Below are 18,761 nucleotides of genomic sequence, written 5' to 3'. Positions count from 1 at the left end.
ATTTGTTTTGATTTTATAACGGAATAAAAACATAAGGATCTTATACCTAGTTTGACGTATGAATGTTTCAAGATCTCATTGGAATAAAAAATACGCTAAGTCAACTCGAAGAGGCCAAACCTTTTTTTTTTTTTTTTGGCTATCATTTTATCACTCAAGTTTGAAAAATACCGCTTCACTGTAAGGGGTTAAGCTGCTTTGGGACCAACTCATTCCTCAGGGCTTGGTTGAATTTCATCTCTTCTGTGAGGCCATTCCTCAATCTTCTAGGCAGAATTAATGATGGTTTCCATTGGGTCTCACTGCACCCTGTACGTGTATTAATCACAACTCATGTCTGTCTTTATAGCGTTGTTTACGCAGATGTTTGGTTACGATTCCTAGACTAGAAGTGCTCATGGGTGAGGCCTGTCGCCTATTCATCTGTATCTAGCGCCCAGCTCACAACCGATCACTTGCAAGGAGCCTAGCAAATGTTTGCTGAATCAGTGGGTAGTAGCAGCAGTTACATTCTCTTGGCTTTCAGAATCCCCGTCAAAGGTTAGCCATCAAATTGAAAAAGCACGAGGAACTTTATCCACCATAGCTTAAAAGCCTTTTAGAAACAGGAAAACATCCAGATGAACGTTAAGTCTTACAATTCAATTTATGGCACTTGAAGGGCATCATAAAAGGGGTTGTCTTAAACTCCTCTTGAATATCTGCACCCCTGTGGAGATAAGGTAACGGTGTCGTTATACTCAGGTACAGTAAATATTGGTACCGTGGCAGAATATCCTAGCATATGGTGACATACCATAGTTACTTACACGCGATGGACTTTGTTAAGATAACTTGGCAACGCTGAGACTTTGGCTGCTATGGGAAGGGAGCTTAACATCTTTCCTAGCCCCATTCTCACCTCGTGTATGGTTTATCCTTCGTCCAGGTGCAAGTGAATTTGGCTTATTGGTACATTTACTTAAGAAAGGAGACAGAAAGCTGCCATAGTGGAAAACAAAGGGGTGAAATTGTTCAATTTTTCTGAGAAGGCCAGATTCAAAGGAGGAAGTAGTGAATTTATGGAGCAACATGTTCCCCTGGGTTTTCATTGGTGGGATTGCCATTTACTGCCTCCTCTGGTCCCCCACCCCTAGTGCATCGCCAGTGCCATCAGCCATTCATGAATTCATTCAGCGGGACACCAAATATAAGCCACCAATTAGGATCAACATGTTGCTTGCTCTAGGCACCGTGGTTGAGGTTGATTCAGAACTAAGACGTGACCCCGATAAGCTAGAGTTAGAGCTTCATGCAATTGGTCTCCTGACCGACCAGCCTATGTTACTTGAACTTTTACAACCGGGCTCTGACAAAAGGGAGCATGTCTCTTTCTATTGATTATGATTTTTTTCAAGGGAACTAAGTAACTCACAGGCAGGTTAAACAAAGGCATGAAACCTCCTTGGGAGCCATTAAAGCTGGCTTCGTTGCTTTATTCTCAAGGAAAAAAACTTACTGTGACCTCAAGTATAGTACTTCCTCAAAGGATGGTATCGAAAAGAGGGGCCACTTAACCCTACACACTATTTGAACATCTCATTTTATTCCCACTCCTGGAACAAAAAAAAAGTTGACATCTTTAAAGAATGAGGAATAAGGGGCGCCTGGGTGGTGCAGTCGGTTAAGCGTCCGACTTCAGCCAGGTCACGATCTCGCGGTCCGGGAGTTCGAGCCCCGCGTCAGGCTCTGGGCTGATGGCTCAGAGCCTGGATCCTGTTTCTGATTCTGTGTCTCCCTCTCTCTCTGCCCCTCCCCCGTTCATGCTCTGTCTCTCTCTGTCCCAAAAATAAATAAACGTTGAAAAAAAAATTAAAAAAAAAAGAATGAGGAATAAGCCTTTTTTTCTTAAATCTACTTTTTAAGCTTGGACTTTCTAGAGAGTGAACTAGTTGGAGACATCAACACGTGAAAAAATAAGGTTCATTCAGCTCCTTCTGGACGTTAGTTTTCACAGAAGTTGCTTCAAAACATTCTTAAAGATCCGCATTTGGCATTTATGGAAACTTCTTACTCTCTAAATGATGTTTATAGAAGTAAAGTATAACTTCTCGGCAGGTGGCAAACAAGAGTATCTGAAGAATACTAAGAATTCCTTGGAGTTTATTCCCTTTCATCTGTCCTCTCCATTAGCCTGTTTTCTTTAAGCTACCAGTGCTTTTTATAAGTTGTAAGAAGTCTCATTTGAAATGTAGGTATCAAATATGGGCAAAACTAAATATTCTCCATTCCCCTAAACTAAGGCCAGGTATGATAACCTTGAGATATCCCCATTCGGTGCCTATGGGAATGTATCACTCCTAGAGCCCTGCGCCGATGTGTACAACCACGGCCCTCTCCAGAAATGGTGCCGTATTTAGACTTCGTATAGCAACACCTTTGTGTGAGCTCTGGGGAGCGCATTATTGACCCAATACACGTGTCCCACGTTTCACCAGGCCTGGTCATAAGATAGGGTCTCCGTTGTAAAGAAGTAGACCTTCATCCCTTACTCCGAATTGACAAAGCCAATTCTTCCCTCAAGTCCCTCCTGCTACTCCGGGAAAAACTCAGAGGATTCCTGGAGCTTCCCTGTGTGCTGGCGAACATTCCTCTTCTAGCATTCCTGTCTTTTGCCATTTCAACTGGTAACTGCCTAGGCTCCGGACTGCTGTCCTGAAGGCCCCTGTTCCCCTGCGAGTGTCTGGCCTCAAGTCACTGTGTGTCTTCTCAGGCTGGGGACCGGGAGCATCAGCGGTCACCTCACTGAGAGAAGGAGAGGAAGGAGGCGGCAGGGTCCCTGATTCTCCTCCAGGTTGGGCACAGGACCAAGCTAACATCAGCGATGCGACTCTTTATTTTTTTCACTTAGGAGTCCGGAGGAACTGGCTGGATGCTTTACGTGCCTGAGAATTAGTTGAGTGAAAGAAGAGACGAGAGGAAGCTTACAGAAGAGAGAGGACCAAAGGATTGACCTTCAGAACAGGAGAGACTATGACTCCACACACAAGGTGAGGCCATTGCTGGAGTTGTTTACCAACTGTTGGTAAAACAGTTGTTAAACCATGGCACCAGACTGCTTGATCCAATGGGTCGGAAAACTCAAGGTCCCTGGAATAGCTGAAACCCTCAATGGAAGTTTCCAAAAGGTGAGACTCAGCCAATATGCCATTTTCAGGCTGAGAATTGAAGCATTTGTATGAGGTAAGGGAAGCATTGGGTTGGAGAACATTGCTCACCTTTGTGTCGGCTGATCTATCTAGTAACAGCAAAATCTTCAAAGTTACTATATTGGGTAACGTGGAGGTTTGGCTAAGGAGGAACAAACTTCTGCCCCTCAAGTTACAATTTTAGTTAAAGTAGTCCTTTTCTGGCTGGGCCTCAACTTTCTTGTTTAGGTAGTTTCACTGCTTTTCCGGAAGGACGGTGCCCACTTAGCTGCTCCTTTTCATAGAGAAGAGCACACAAATATGGCGACTGGAAGGTGTGTCTGACTATGTTACTTAAGAAGTGTTGGAATAGGAGCTGAACGACAGCCCCCAAATGTGTCTCTTGACCTGTAAGTCCACTGGTCCTTCCTATTTGGCCTGACTGCCACTGTTGGATGGCTTCAGTGGGCTTCAAGTCCCAGTGTGCTACAAGGGAAACCTAAGAATTATTTACCGAATTGATCGCTTACTAGTTTGGTATTAGATAAGTTGTTTAACCTTTCTGAACTTACTCTTTTCATGTATGATAGAGATGACGAGGCCTACTTTGCAAGGTCATTGTAAAGCTTCAACACGGTAATATACAGTTAGCCCTCGTTTTTCGCAGTTCTGTATTTGTGAATTTGCCTAGTGGGTAAATTTTATTTGTAACCCATAAGCGATACTTACATTTCTTTTGTAATCATTTCACAGGAATGCAGGGTGGCAAAAAGTTCGAGTCCCTCAAAGCACACATTCCCGACTGAGGTCAAATAGGACAATCCTCTGCCTTCTAGTGTCAGCTCTCAGACTAAATAAGTGTCCTTTTTTTAAAAAAAAAAATCTATTTACTGCACATATTTTGCATCTTTGTTCTTTTTGGGGGTGATTTCACTGTTTAAAATGGCCTGCAAGCATAGGGCTAAAACTATTGTTCCTAACCGCAAGAAGGCTGTGGTGTGCCTTATGGAAAAAATATGTGTTCTGGCTGTTAGTTCCACGTTAATGAATCAGCAATGTATATTGCATAAGGTGTCTTTAAACAGAAACACACACAAAAAGGTTACGTATTAGTTGATGAAAACGCTGTGACCAGACAATCACAGGACCTTAACCGTGTGTCTCCCCTAAGCGCCGAGGACTCGTTTTCGCGAATTCAGTGTTTATGGTGATTTTAGAGAATGTAACCACCATGCATAAGCAAGAATTGTCCATACTCTAAATGCCTGGCACTTAGTTGGGGCTAAACATATACTTGTTCCTTTGACTTCTCTCCCATGCATACGAGTAAAATGATGAATTTTCTTTGAGGGGGAGAGATAGCTTCTTCTTTAACCTCCTTTCCTTAGGGTGTTTCCTTGAAAGCTTACTAGGGCCGATAAGATGGCCTGACCTCTTTATTTTACAGTGAAAAGTCAGAAGCCTTCTGATCCTTGACACTGTGCACCCGTACCGCCACGATTAAATTTCTCACGGGGTATAGAGGAGACTATCACAAAGTGAATCCCTTTATCTCTCAAGGAGACAGGAGAAGATTGAATGAGTCTTCTATTTCACTGTAGAAACTTGTATAAAATTCTGTCTGAACGTGGTGGATACTTTTGAGCTTCCTTTCATGCACATCAACCTGGTAGTAATAAACTGTGCTCCTTCTCTTTTCTATATTGATACAAGGGGTAGGATTAATTTTATTTCCCTGACATATGTTTCGGTTTTATTTGGGGAAGGCGGTTCTTTTTAAGTTGCTTGGGCTTGTTTGTATCTGTCAATTACCAAGTGGCTTTTTGGCTTTGCTAGTGCGCTGTTCAAATTATTCTAATGCACTTACTGAGTTAAAGTGGCCGTGCTTGTGGGTGCTCCGTGAATCACTTTTGCTGCTGAATAATGAAGCACCTCAGGTTTTCCGGTATTTCTTTGTCTACTTAGAAACCAGGAAAATGGATATGCAGGTATTTTATAAGGTACCAGATGATCCTAATTGTTGACTGAGGATGTTGCAGGCGTGGGAAGAAAGATGACTTAGACTAAATTTCATGGCATGATTCTCAGTTATTGGTTCCAGCTATGAGCCAGATATCTGATTTTTCTAGGAGATCCATAACACCAATAATTTAAGGCAGAAAACAATTGAGGGCTCCATTGACCCGTCTTGTTGGCTGTTTTGAGGAACCTATGTCACCAAAGAAAGATGTAGGTAATGCTTGATTTTATGCTCATTGATCTGTTTCCCCCGCCCCATGCTTTTCTCTTCCTGCAGATGTTCAGAGTAGTGTCTGAGTCAGTGACTCAGCCTACTTCTTCTGGGGCAAGACTTCCCACACATCGTGTGTGTGTGTGGGGTGGGGGGGAGGTGGAGGCTGTGCTGTGCATGGTCGGGTGTGAAGCAGCAGACATCGTCAAATATCCCCTGGGGTGAAGAGTGGGGGGGCGGAGGGAGGGGGGGAGGGCAGGATTGCCCCCATGGGGAAGCACTGCTTTAGAGAGAGCAAGTACATTCCGTGCCAAGCAGGGGTTTCTAGTGCTTCTGGTCTCTGAGCCTCCAGGCCAAGCCGCAGAAACTCGTCGGTACCTGCCACTAAGGGTGCCCCCCTGATTGTCCTAAGAAGAAACGTGGCTGCCACACAAAGAAGGTTCTTCTCGTAGTTGGTTGGGCTGCCCCCGAGTTGCCAGCATCTCAGGAACACCATAAGCTTTGGTGCCTTGGTTTTCCTGTCCGAAGAAGGAAGAAAACACGGCCCCGCCCAGAAGCTTCGCTTTGTTTTGCTCTTAGCTTCGTTTTTCCTTCATAGAGGGCAACAGGCATAGCAGCTTCTTGAACGTAAAGTACAACCTGATCATCCGAACTTTATGCTTTCTCAGTTCTTGACAGCTCCTGACCATAAAAGTCAGAAACTTCCCTTTTTCAATAGTTCCTTCCTCAGGACCTTTGTCCAACCAAGCTGACTAAGCGGCTTACTGCAGAGAGTCCAAAGGGCATGAGCACGGGCCCAGTTCAAACCTGGCTCTGCCATTCACTTTGGATGACTTTGAATGATTCAGTTTAACCTCTGGGTGCCTTAGATTTCTTCTTTACAAAACGCTGTTAATAATATTACCACCCTTAAATCGTTATTGTGAATCGTAAATGAGTTAATATGCTCACAGCGCTTGGAACAGTGATGTGAGGAACCTCTGTGTTTCGGCGTTGATGGACATGCCTTTCTGCCTTTATTTGCTTTCTGACTCTACAGGAGCTATTTTTACAGCTCTAACTTGCGGATAACCGATAGTAACGCAGACATCTCTTGTCCACACGCATGAAAATGTCCTGTCGTCAATGCTACAGTGACCTAGCTTCTTTTATTTCAGTGTTTCCCTAAGTAAGGACCTTGGGGAGCTGACATCTTGACCATTCTTCCTTTCGGTGTCTATGTAATAAATTGAGTGTACAAAGCATTCATGTTTCTTTACCGGTCGAATCTGTCAGGCCTGGTCTGACTTTCCAAAGCCTATCTGCTTGTCACTGTGGCTCTTTACACCATGGGGTATTATTTTGGTTAATAGCCTGCCATCTCTTAACTATCCTTTTCAGCGTTTTCTGCCGCAGGATTTGTGATTGAGTGTTAGTGACAACCTGAAACTGAACGCACGAACGTCTATGGCCTCCCAGCCCGTATTAGCTAACTACCACTGCAAAACACACTCCCCCAAAACTTGGCAGCTTAAAAACAACACACATTTATTATCTCAAAGGTGATGTGGGCCACGAATTCACGCATAGCTTAGACGGCTACCTCTTCCGACTCTGAGAGTCTTACAACACTGCGGTCAAGGTATGGACCAAGGCTAAGGTCTCATAGACTCAGCAGTGGGGAAAGATCACTCACGTGGTGATTTTCAGGATTCAGTCCCTCAAGGGCCGTTCGACTGAGCCATCTCAGAAGCCTGCCTGTCACACAGACAAACGCGAACCAGATCTGATGGGGCAGATAAAATAACCACGACCCAAACTCCCCTATGCTTCACAAAACAGAGGTACAAATGAGGTAGCATCATCAGTGTGCCCAAATATCGCCGGATTGTAGTCTCTACCTGCTACCACGATGTTCAGCCTTTCCCTCAAAGTCAACTTTGTTTATTAAAAAAAAAAACCACTCTTTTTAAGTTTCTTTGTTTTGAGAGAGAGAGAGTGAGCGAGCATGCACGAGCATGAATGCATGGGGGAGAGGCAGAGAGAGAGGGAAAGAGAGAATCTCAAGCAGGCTCCAGGCTGTCAGCGCAGAGCCCAAGCCGGGGCTCGATCTTAGGAACTGTGAGATCATGACCTGAGCCGAAATCAAGAGTTGGACGCTTAACCGACTGACCCACCCTGGGGCCCCAACTTTGTTTATTTCCGAGAGTCCACAAAAGTAGCTCATATAGTCTCGTGCATCAGCCCATCCTGGTCTTTGATTACAGCTTTTAAGAACTGCGGCCAGGCACTGACATTATTACCAGTACTCTCTCGCAGAAGTATTCCCCGAGATAGAGTTTCTTTCAGTCCTCATTGCACTCCCAAAGCCATCTACAAGGCAAATACTTGACAAAATACTCCCCCCCTGCCCTGGTCACAACTTAGATACCTGAATGGTGCTGCTTATTTCCAGCGTTCCTGCTGTGAAGAGCCCCTCGATTTGGTCAACCCCCCTCGTTCAGGTCAATGTGTGGAATGGATATAACAGCATCCTCACTGCCTTTTGATCTCTCTCCTGTCCACTTCCAGATGCTCAAAACTTCCTCATAGGTTCCCTTACCATTTCCCATCTGTCTTAATACCTAAAGGCAGCTCTAAATGTTTAACAACTGGCTCTTTAGGGGAAAATGCCCTGATTTGGAGCATTTGCCAATGGGATAAATCCATTGGCATAATGGATTTATCCCATAAATCCATGGGATAAATGCTCCCACCATGGATGATTACGAATGACCAACGTGACATCAGTGAACCTGGAGTTGGGAGGATATGTGCGCAATCAGCTCTCGGCAAGCCAACGTAAGCTGGCTCTAACGTACTGTTGTTTGGAGGGCCAGTGGCCCTCAGACATGGTATGTATCTGAGCCTGGATTAGCTACGACCTCAATACCTCCTCCACACTGATATTCACCTCCATCTGGTAAGGCATGGGATTAAACCACTTTACTGATAATAGCCATGACCATGAAACTTGTGCATCTCTTTCACGGAAGTTGCTTCGGCAGCAAACCGGGACTAGACCTCAGTATCCTCAGGGAAAAGTCTGAAGTACTCAAAGAGATCCCTAAAGTTATAGCCCCTTTAAGATCCTGTTTCCCAAGATCCCCATGGCTCCAGGTTATTTCACAGATGGGGGCTTGTTCCTCTGGGTCTTTGATCTTTCCACTCTGTATTCCCTCGTGTTGGCCCCGCCTGAAGGACTGAGTTTCTACCAAGGTTCTTTTTCCTTGATTCTAGCCAGGACCCCATTTTACTGTTAAAGGACACTACTACCCCACATAAATTGATCCAGTTTCTTTTCTTGAGACTTAGTTTTGCCCCCTTGACTCTGAATATCATCATGGACTCAAAGCTTCTTGACACACAAAGCTAGTAGAGATTTTGGAGAGATCCAGGCAGATAGGCCCTCTGATTCCATAGAAATGTGACCTTGGGTCAATCACTTGACCTTCCTGAGTCTCAGTATGTCTGTATGTTTAGTGGAGATAAGAATACCTTCTTCCTAGATTTGTTACGGGGTTATAAACTAGAGGATGGATATAACGTTCCAGATGCAGAATAGGTGCATGTTCTTTCTCACTCCCCATCTTTAGGCCCAAATGGGTCTTGACACGTGGATACAAGGTAGGGGGTGCGTTGTGTGGGGCTGAGTTGACTTCTCTTGGGCGGAGGGTCAGAGCGGGCACTCAGTGAAGCACACAAGCAGGAGAGAGTTATTACCCTTGTAAGGAGGCTCGAGGCCTGGTGCCACATTTATTTTGTTGTTTATAATTTTTGTATTAATTTTTGGAAATAAAAAAGTATAACCTGTTCATCTTAAGAATAGAAAAATATCCGGTCATGTTTTCTTTTTTTTCTTTTTCCTCATTTTAAAAATTTAAATTTTAGTTAACATCCGGTGCAATATCGGTTTCAGGAGTAGAATTCAGTGATTCATCTCTTACATACAACACCCGGTGCTCATCCCAAGCTTCCTCCTTAATGCCCGTCACGCATCTCCTACCCACCTCCCTCCATCAACCCATGGTTTGTTCTCTATCATCAAGAGTCTCTTGTGGTTTGTGTCCCTCTTTTCTCTCCCCCCTCCTTGCCATATGTTCATCTGTTTTGTTTCTTAAATTCCACACGTGAGTGAAATCATCTTGTAGTTGTCTTTTCTGATTGACGTGTTTCGCTTAGAATAATACATTCTAGCTCTATCCACATCATTGCAAATGGCAAGATTTCATTCTTTTTGATGGGTGAGTAATATTCCGACACACACACACACACACACACACACACACACACACACCACATCTTCTTTATCCACTCATCAGTCAATGGACATTGGGACTCTCTCCATAGTTTGGCTATTGTTGATAGTGCTGCTGTAAACATTGGGGTGCGTGTACCCCTTTGGATCTGTATCTTTGTATCCTTTGGGTAAAAGGCTAATAGTGCACTTGCTGGATTTTAGGGTAGATCTATTTTTCACTTTTTGAGGAACCTCCATACTGTTCTCCAGAGTGGCTGCACCAGTTTGCATTCCCACCAACGGTGCAAGAAAGTTCCCCTTTCTCCGCATCCTCACCAACACCTGTTGTTTCTTGTGTCCAGTCATGTATTTTAAAAAGCTAATTATCCACTTTCTCCCTGCCTTTCCTATTCTTTTGTTGAAAGCAATATGTTTGTCCTTCTGTAATTTATACATGCTACACAAACCTAAATGCACATAACAGGGCTTTCCTTGGTGCTTATTTTTATAAAATGGGTCCCTAAGATATGTATTACTCTGCAACTTGTTTTGCTCACTTAATAATTCATCATGTGGACAGTATTTGCTTTTTTGTAGGCTCTCAACACCTAGTTACTAAAATATTCATTTGTTAAATAAGACCATGAAATTCTTTTGTTGTAGCAACTTTAATGAAATATAATTCACATACTATACAATTCACCCATTTAATGTGTTTAGAATTCAGTGGCTTTTAATACACTCATACATTCACAGAGTTGTACAACCATCACTACAGTCAATTTTAGAACATTTTATCACTCCCCAAAGCAACATCATACCTTTAGCAATTGCCCTCCATTTCTCTCCACCACCCTCTACCCCCACCAGCCCTAGGCAACCACTAATCTATTTTCTGTCTCTAGAGACTTGCCTGTTATACACACATCCTATGCATGGAATCATATAATATGTGTTCTTTTTTAACTGGCTTCCTTCACTTAGCATGTCTTCAAGGTTCATCCATACTGTAGCATGTATCGGGACTTTATTCCTTTTTATTGCTGACTCCTATTACATTGAATGGATATACTGCGTTCAGCAGTTGATGGATATTTGGATTGTTTCCACTTTTTGGCTATTATGAATATTGCTTCTGTGAACATTTGTGTATATCATTTACTTTTTAACCCCCCGGTTTTCTGGTCCCCTGTTGACCTCTTTCGCGTTCCTTACCCCATGTCCCAGGGGTCCCTAATTTAGGGGTGTGTGCAGGTGATCAAGTTTCAGTTTTGTGGCAGGTGATGATAGCAGGCACTAATTTTAAAAACAGCCATTGGTTTTTTTTTCTCCGACAAAAATAAATTCGGACCTCTCCCGACAACTTGGTTTCATGCTATAATCAGAAGATCTCCTGAGGGAAAATAATAACAATCGCCACTGTGTGTCTTCACTCCGGAAGATACATGTCAAATATCTGGCTGCTTGGCCCATCTGGATTTCTTATAGGCTTCTCTACAAAGCCTTTCCAAGATGGCACTCATCACAGTTCCTGACACTGTCCCCTCCACAAATGCACTCTTACTCCTGTGTTCCCTGCATGTGTGGAAGGCACTGCCATACCTACGGTCACCTGACTCCGAAATCTGGTGAATGCCTTAGGCCTCTCTGTCAACCCATTCTGCATATATCAGTTACCCAAGGCATGTCGAGCTCTGAAATAGTTCTCTAATTCATCCTCTTCTCTTTATCCTCATGGCTACCGCATCAGCTCAGGCTTTCACAGTATCCCCTTGTGCACCGTGACCTCCTGAAACCCACACTGTTCCGCATTTCAGTATTTTCTTTGCCTACAGTGTCCCTCCCCTCTCGTGTGCTGGTTAGTGTTCAGTCAACTTTTAAGACTCAACTCAAATGTCACCTTGTCTCTAGCGTCTTCTTCTCCCTTTGCACTAAAGTCAAGTGAGTTTCCCTTCTTTGCTCCTTGGCACACCGTTTTTGCCTGTTCTAATGTAGTTACCGGTTTGTCTGTTTCTGCTTTCATTTGATTCTGAAATTCTTCTGTTTTTTGAATCACTGTAGCTCACACATTATCAACAGTAGACAAATAATATGTTTAATAAATGACTGAATAATTAAACTCTTGTATGTAAAAAAAGAAAAATTTGGACGAATGATCAGTTTTTCAAATATATTGAAGAACTCCCCTCCTTATTAGATCTCAGCTGTTCATTTGTTACATGTCTCAAATCGAGGGGTACTTATCTAAATATTTAACTGTTTTCATCTATGCTTTCTCCATCTGATTTGATAAATTTTAATGATTAAATTCTGAATAATTGGAGAGACTCCTTGGAATGTGCATAATAGGTCCATTAATAGTAATATCTAATTAAAGAATATTTTTAAATGAACAAAATAATAGAATAAATCCATTAAGTTCCCATTAAATCCCTCCATAAAAGTGAACACTTCGTGTTTGTTAAGGGCTCCTTAATTAAATATAATTAATCCAAGCACTTCAGAAATTAATACGAAACCCTCCGCACAGGGTCATGTCTTATAGAGGCGTAAGCCTGTTATGTGGCCCCAGCATCAGAGCTCATCAATTCCGTAAGTTTATCACACAGAGACTCAATTTAATGCTTTGCTAAATATTAACAGAAAAATACCATTAGAGGTGTGTGCATTATTTGTTCATCTAAAGAGGTGACATCTCTTCCTAGCAAAAAGAACTTCAGAATTAAAGTATGATCGCAGATCTTGAAATTTTCATATAGGAGAAAACAAAAACGGATAAGAAATAAATGGACAAGGAGGAGATACTAAATATTTAAATGTATATGGGGCATGTTTCCCGTAATTCTGTAGGAGTCAGAAAGAACAATGGACTTGGTCCGTTCTACGTAAGACAGCACTACGCCAAATACTAACGTGTTGCTTCTGTACCAGGAGAGCAAACTCCACTGCGTTCTGCACTCAGAAATTCCGTTGATGTGCCCGAAGAATTTTTAGAATTATGATAAACTCATAGCAGCTCCGGAAAGAGACTCGGGTACCATCATCAGATCAGACATCTTGAGGAGTATCTGAAAAATTTAATAATACAGTTGGACTGATAGCGTGGAGGCGTAAACCCTGAAGTCCACCAGGCAGATGAGGAGACTTCACAGGAAAGTTCCATGCTGCAGAGGCCCCCGGGGAGCGGGAGCAGAGAACACGTGACTGGGGGCGGACCCGGAAAGGAAGTAAAGGGTTGGAGTCTGTCACGATCCAGGTAGCCTTTCAGCCATGGTACCCAATGAGACCCTGTGCGCTGATTTTTTTTCAAGGCAGCCACTCTTGGTAAAAATCTGCTCTGTGCTAGTTGTTTTATAACTCACTTTTGAATGATTCAGAATTGCTTCGGGGATTCAATGGCAGAACTTACTGAAGGAAGGCACTCTGAAATTAATCCCCAATTACTTATACAAAGAGCATGTAATTCAGCAGAATATAGCTCTCCTGGTTTGAACATAATGTGGAGTTTTTGTCTAATCTCCCTTCATCCAATAACTTCATCTCTCATCATTTCCAGGAAGGCTTCGTCCATGTGCGACATCGGGTGATGTCTGCTGAACAATTTCTCCTTTAAATACTATCATATGATCTAATTTGTGTTAAAATCCTCAATCTGATGCACTCCCTACCTTATTTCGTATAGGCTCTCTGGCCTGCGAGAGAAAGTAGATTTTTCTCTCCTCTCTGACACTTGCCATAGCTGCATTAAGAGGAAAAGAGCAAAATCTGTTTGCTCTGAGACATGCTGTTTTGTGGATAATGAAAACAAATGAAGCATAACAGTTAATTTTGTTCTTTCTATCACAGATGGGGACTCCTGTTAAGGAAACCTCTCAATCAAATAGATTCCTTTATTTGCCACTGAAGGTGCAGAGAATTAGACGGCTAACCTGGTCACCCTCTCCGTTTTCATTTAGAGATAGATCAGCGAGGACAGTTTGTATTTGCTGCCCAACTTCCCTCATTCTCTGAGCTTTAAACATGTTGAATTCTGAGATGTATAATCATCATTGCCTATTTTTAAACGACAAAAGCCAAGAAAATTATTTTTCTTTACGGTCCGTAAGATAGATATCAATGCAGATAAAACACGCAAAAATAAAAACAAAAACAAAACCTAGAGACCTTCATGTTTTAAATGGCTTGTCTGTCCAAAGTTCCAAGGTCATGTTTTCTTTGTTTAACAAAAAAAGGTCAGCGCAAAAATGAATTGCAGCAAAGAGAAATACCAAGTAAATACAGCAGCAGGGAAGGGCAGGGATTGATGGAAAAGGCAGCGGAGAGGGGTGAGCTGAGTGTCTGCTGATCGGTTCTGAAATAGGAATTTCACCCTCAAACAGACTCTTCTAGAAATCATTATGAATCTGTTTTGCAAAAGCTTAAAAACAATGGCCTCCAAGCCAAAGTTAGATCCCTTTCAGTGACAGAATATTTTCGCTAAGATGACTGTCATTTAAAGAAATCGAAGTACAGTTGACAGACAAATGTTCCTGGTTTCAGTTGTGCAGCGTAGTGATGTGACAACTCTGTGCTTGCCACAAGTGCTCCCTGGCAGTTTCTGAATGTCTTCCTCGTGAATCCTTTATCTTCTGAATGACACTGTATAGAGGAGAGATCCTGAGACTCAGAGAGGTCAAGTGACTGGTTCATATTACTAAACACAGACATTCTTCCATGTCTAGGTTTAGAGGTGCAGGATCATCATTGTCGACCATCAGTTTACCAGGACTCGTCCACCTTTTTTCCCTAGGAACATATTAGTGGTATGCAGAGATAATTATGCAACATTATCTTTATTTACGAAAATCAGATTACATAGCACGTCATATTCAGCAATTGCTTATCTAATTTAACGACATACGATGCTCATCCTCCCATGTCAGTGTGCGTGGCTCTGATCCATTGCTTTTAAAGACTACGTCATAGTCACTTACATCGATGATTCCTGAAATGGGGAATTGATTTTGCTCCCCAGGTGACAGCTGGCAGTGAGTGGAGAAAGTTTTGCCTGTCACAATTGGGCACAAGGTGCCGGGGGCATCAAAGGGGTGAAGGCCGGGGCGCTGCTCAGCATCCTGAGCACAGAACAGCTCCTACAACCAAGAACAATCTGGCTCAGATGTCAACAGCGCTGAGGTTGAGAAGTCCTGAAATAGATGTACCACAATTCATTTAACACGTTCTCTACTGGTGGCCGTTGGGAGCGTTCCCAATTGTATCGACTACAGTAGCAGTGAATAGTCAATAGTTTCTACCTTTGTGCATTATTCCAAGTAGTACTTCTGGACAAATACCTAGATGGGTAATTTCTTAGTCCTAGATTATGCCGCTGGCTTAAACTAGTAAAGGTTGTCTGAATTTACGTTTCTTCCAAGAGTATGTGAGGCTGTGTGGGCCCCCTTGCCCCTCCTCCTCCGGGGGGCATTATCCACCTTTTAAAGTTCTGCCAGACCTTTTGACACATAGCTTTCTGCTTCTTTATTGTTATTTCAAGTTTATTGTTAGTGACTTAGCCATCTTTTCAAATGTGTTTGGGCTTTGAGTTTTCTTCATTTGTGAATTGTCTGTGCACCTCCTTAATGCTTTTTCTCTTGAGTTGGCTACAAAATCTTTTTGGCTTGAAAAGCTTTGTCCCTTCTATGTATCACAAATATTTTTTCCTAATTTTTCATTTGCACTTTAGCATTAATAATTTTTGGATATGTGAATGTATAGCATTTTTATAAATGCCAGTTTATTCTTCTTCAAATATTTCCTCTGGGAATTGGTCAGATGTAGAAACGTTTTCCCCTCCCAAAGAATATGAAAATATACACCTGTGTTTCCTTCTACTCCCCTTCCAGTTCCTTTGGGGTCTGTTTGTCAGTTCATTTTCCATTTAATCCTTCACACCTAGCTGGAAATTTTTTCAGTGTGAATGTTAACCCACTGACTCTCCTAATACAGTCATCACGACTTCACAGGAACAAGCCAAGTGGAGATTCTCTTCGCAGAGAGTAAACTCCTAACCTTGCCATCTGTACTCCATTCCGGAACACCAGCCAAGTTTCTTCAAACCTCGCCCACAGGCAGGAATGAGGATACCCGACCCTGTTAAGTGTTAAGCTTGTTAAGCTAAAGAATTGACAAGATTTCACGTTAGTTTTATATTTCATGTGATTTTATTTATTCATGCTATTTCGTTTAGTTACATTTCATGTTTCTTTTTAATTTTTAATTGAAGCAGAGTTGATATATATACATTAGCTTCAGGTATACAGCATAGTGATTGGACAATTATATACTTAACAAGCTTTTCATCTCTGTAACTTACTCATTCTATATTGGAAGTTTGTATGTCATATTAATGTAATTTTGATTTTAACTTAATTTTTAATTTTAATTTTAATTTTATCTTCATATGGCACCTTTTTTTATATATATATATGAAATTTATTGACAAATTGGTTTCCATACAACACCCAGTGCTCATCCCAAAAGGTGCCCTCCTCAATACCCATCACCCACCCTCCCCTCCCTCCCACCCCCCATCAACCCTCAGTTTGTTCTCAGTTTTTAACAGTCTCTTATGCTTTGGCTCTCTCCCACTCTAACCTCTTTTTTTTTTTTTCCTTCCCCTCCCCCATGGGTTCCTGTTAAGTTTCTCAGGATCCACATAAGAGTGAAACCATGTGGTATCTATCTTTCTCTGTATGGCTTATTTCACTTAGCATTACGCTCTCCAGTTCCATCCACGTTGCTACAAAAGGCCATATTTCATTTTTTCTCATTGCCACGTAGTATTCCATTGTGTATATAAACCACAATTTCTTTATCCATTCATCAGTTGATGGACATTTCGGCTCTTTCCATAATTTGGCTATTGTTGAGAGTGCTGCTATGAACATTGGGGTACAAGTGCCCCTATGCATCAGTACTCCTGTATCCCTTGGATAAATTCCTAGCAGTGCTATTGCTGGGTCATAGGGTAGGTCTATTTTTAATTTTCTGAGGAACCTCCACACTGCTTTCCAGAGCGGCTGCACCAATTTGCATTCCCACCAACAGTGCAAGAGGGTTCCCGTTTCTCCACATCCTCTCCAGCATCTATAGTCTCCAGATTTGTTCATATGGCACCTTTAAAGCAGGTTGTAGTATCCCCACTTTATGGATGAGGCACAGTTAAGGCTATCTGCTTGGCTGTTCATTTCTTGAGGATATCAAGTGTTGGTTTTTTTTTTTTTCCCCTCTCCAGTGCCAGGAACATATCATCTATTGGATAAATGCTTGGTTGGCCCAAGGGCACACTTTACTATGTAAAGGAGATGAGCAGGTTAATGGGATAGTGACACTTCTCATATCTACTTGATTTTGCTATAACTTAGACCAAACATATCAGCCTTAAGAGAAATTATCTGCAAAATACAAGGTGGTTTTGTTCTCTTCCAGTTGATCTCCGTATTAACTATCCTTTCTCTCCATTTATGTATGTATACACTGAAGATAAATAATTTAAAATTGCCCCCAATTAAGGTGAGCATACGATATGGAGGTTTAAGGGTCAATAAATCAATGTTTCTGAGACATTTAGAGTCCATCAGCTGACATGTTTCTTTGTTTTTAATGTTTATTTATTTTTGAGAGAGAGAGAGAGAGAAAGAGAGACAGAGTGCAAGCAGGGGAGGGGCAGAGAGAGAGGGAGACAGAATCCGAAGCAGGCTCCAGGCTCCGAGCTGTCCGCACAGAGCCCGACGCGGGGCTAGAACTCTAAACAAGGTATCTTGGTTAGAGAAGAGGAAAATGGGCTTTCTGTCCTGATAGACGATACTAGTAATTTTGCCCAAAATCACGTCTGCTTCTCTTCAAGAAAGACTATTCCGTTCACTTGCAAGTGACTCGATATGATCCCCTGATCCAAACACCCCTCTTAATTAGCATGTCCCAGAAAGCAAACTATTGTTTATTGACGGCCAGCCCCGCCTCCGGGGAAGTTCATAGGTTATTTAAAAATACTTATAGCTGCTTTTCCCTGGAAGGACCAAGACGGGGACCACACTGCCCATGGATGGTGCTGGTGTCCTTAAGAACAATCCTGTTCGCTTGGTCAAAACGTTCGTGTGTCGAACCAGCAAGCACCACCGCCCGCAAAGTGTGGAGAGATTTTCAGGAGCATATGCTCCTTTGAACTTGAGGTCGAGTGGCCAGAAGCGCCTCCAAACAGAAGCCTTTTTGTATTCATGGCTAGTTGCATCCATAACCACCAGACAAGAGATAAAAATTGATAAAACTACAGCCTTGGGGATGTAGCTTTATCCCCAAGGTCTCCTCAGAGCTCCAGCTTTATATAAATTTTCCATCACACTCTCAGCCAGCTGTTCAAAGTACAAGAATCTATTTCCCTGATGGGTAAGGAGTCTCAGGGTAGAAAACATATTCAGAACAAAATGACAGAATTGTGCTTCTTCCTCAATAAAAATTCATTTATTTCCTTGCTTTCACAGAACATCGATAGCTGAGTCTGAATAAGTTTCCAGTCTGGTGTCCTTAAGAAAACGAGGTCTCTGAGGCTGATGTGAGACCTACCCCAGGCCTCTTTTGGAGACCATCTTTCCCATTCCATTGTTTCGGTCAGCAGTCTCGTCTTCTGGATCCTGAAGCCTCAAATCTTTCAAGTTTGCCTTTTCTTTGGATTTACTGGTAAATTCACTGCCACCAGGAGGTTCTTCCCAGTTCCCAGTGTTAGTTTGCTGGCTTGTCTTTGCCCCTTACAGACTTTGCTCTGATCCCTGATCTTGGTCTGAGCTTCGCCCTGGATGGCAGGAGAGGAGAAGGGCGGGTGGAAATGGTTGAAGTTGAGGCACAGCACGTCACTTAGAAGCTGGGTTTGAGGTGCTTACGTTTTCAAGCAAGAGAAAATTCCAGCCCAAGCTGGCAGAGAAAGGAGATTGACTGGTTATCGTAGCTTGACGTCAATAATCAACAGTTTACAAAACAATACCACTCGTATTCACTTTCTCCTCAAAGAGTCCTCTCAGGCCAGCTTGGGGATCCCCAAGATTTCAACTGAAAAGGTACAGTTCCCAGGGTG

General features: G+C 42.5%; 1 pseudogene; it reads left to right on the top strand.

Annotated features, from left to right (window-relative positions):
- The window catches only part of LOC115507727, a 73,440-nt pseudogene extending 54,892 nt beyond the window's left edge, over positions 1-18,548 (top strand).
- Positions 18,549-18,761: the final 213 nt, after the last annotated feature.

The sequence above is a fragment of the Lynx canadensis genome, chromosome X (assembly GCF_007474595.2).
Source record: "Lynx canadensis isolate LIC74 chromosome X, mLynCan4.pri.v2, whole genome shotgun sequence".
NCBI lineage: Eukaryota > Metazoa > Chordata > Mammalia > Carnivora > Felidae > Lynx > Lynx canadensis.
This window is presented reverse-complemented; position numbering and strand designations above follow the sequence as displayed.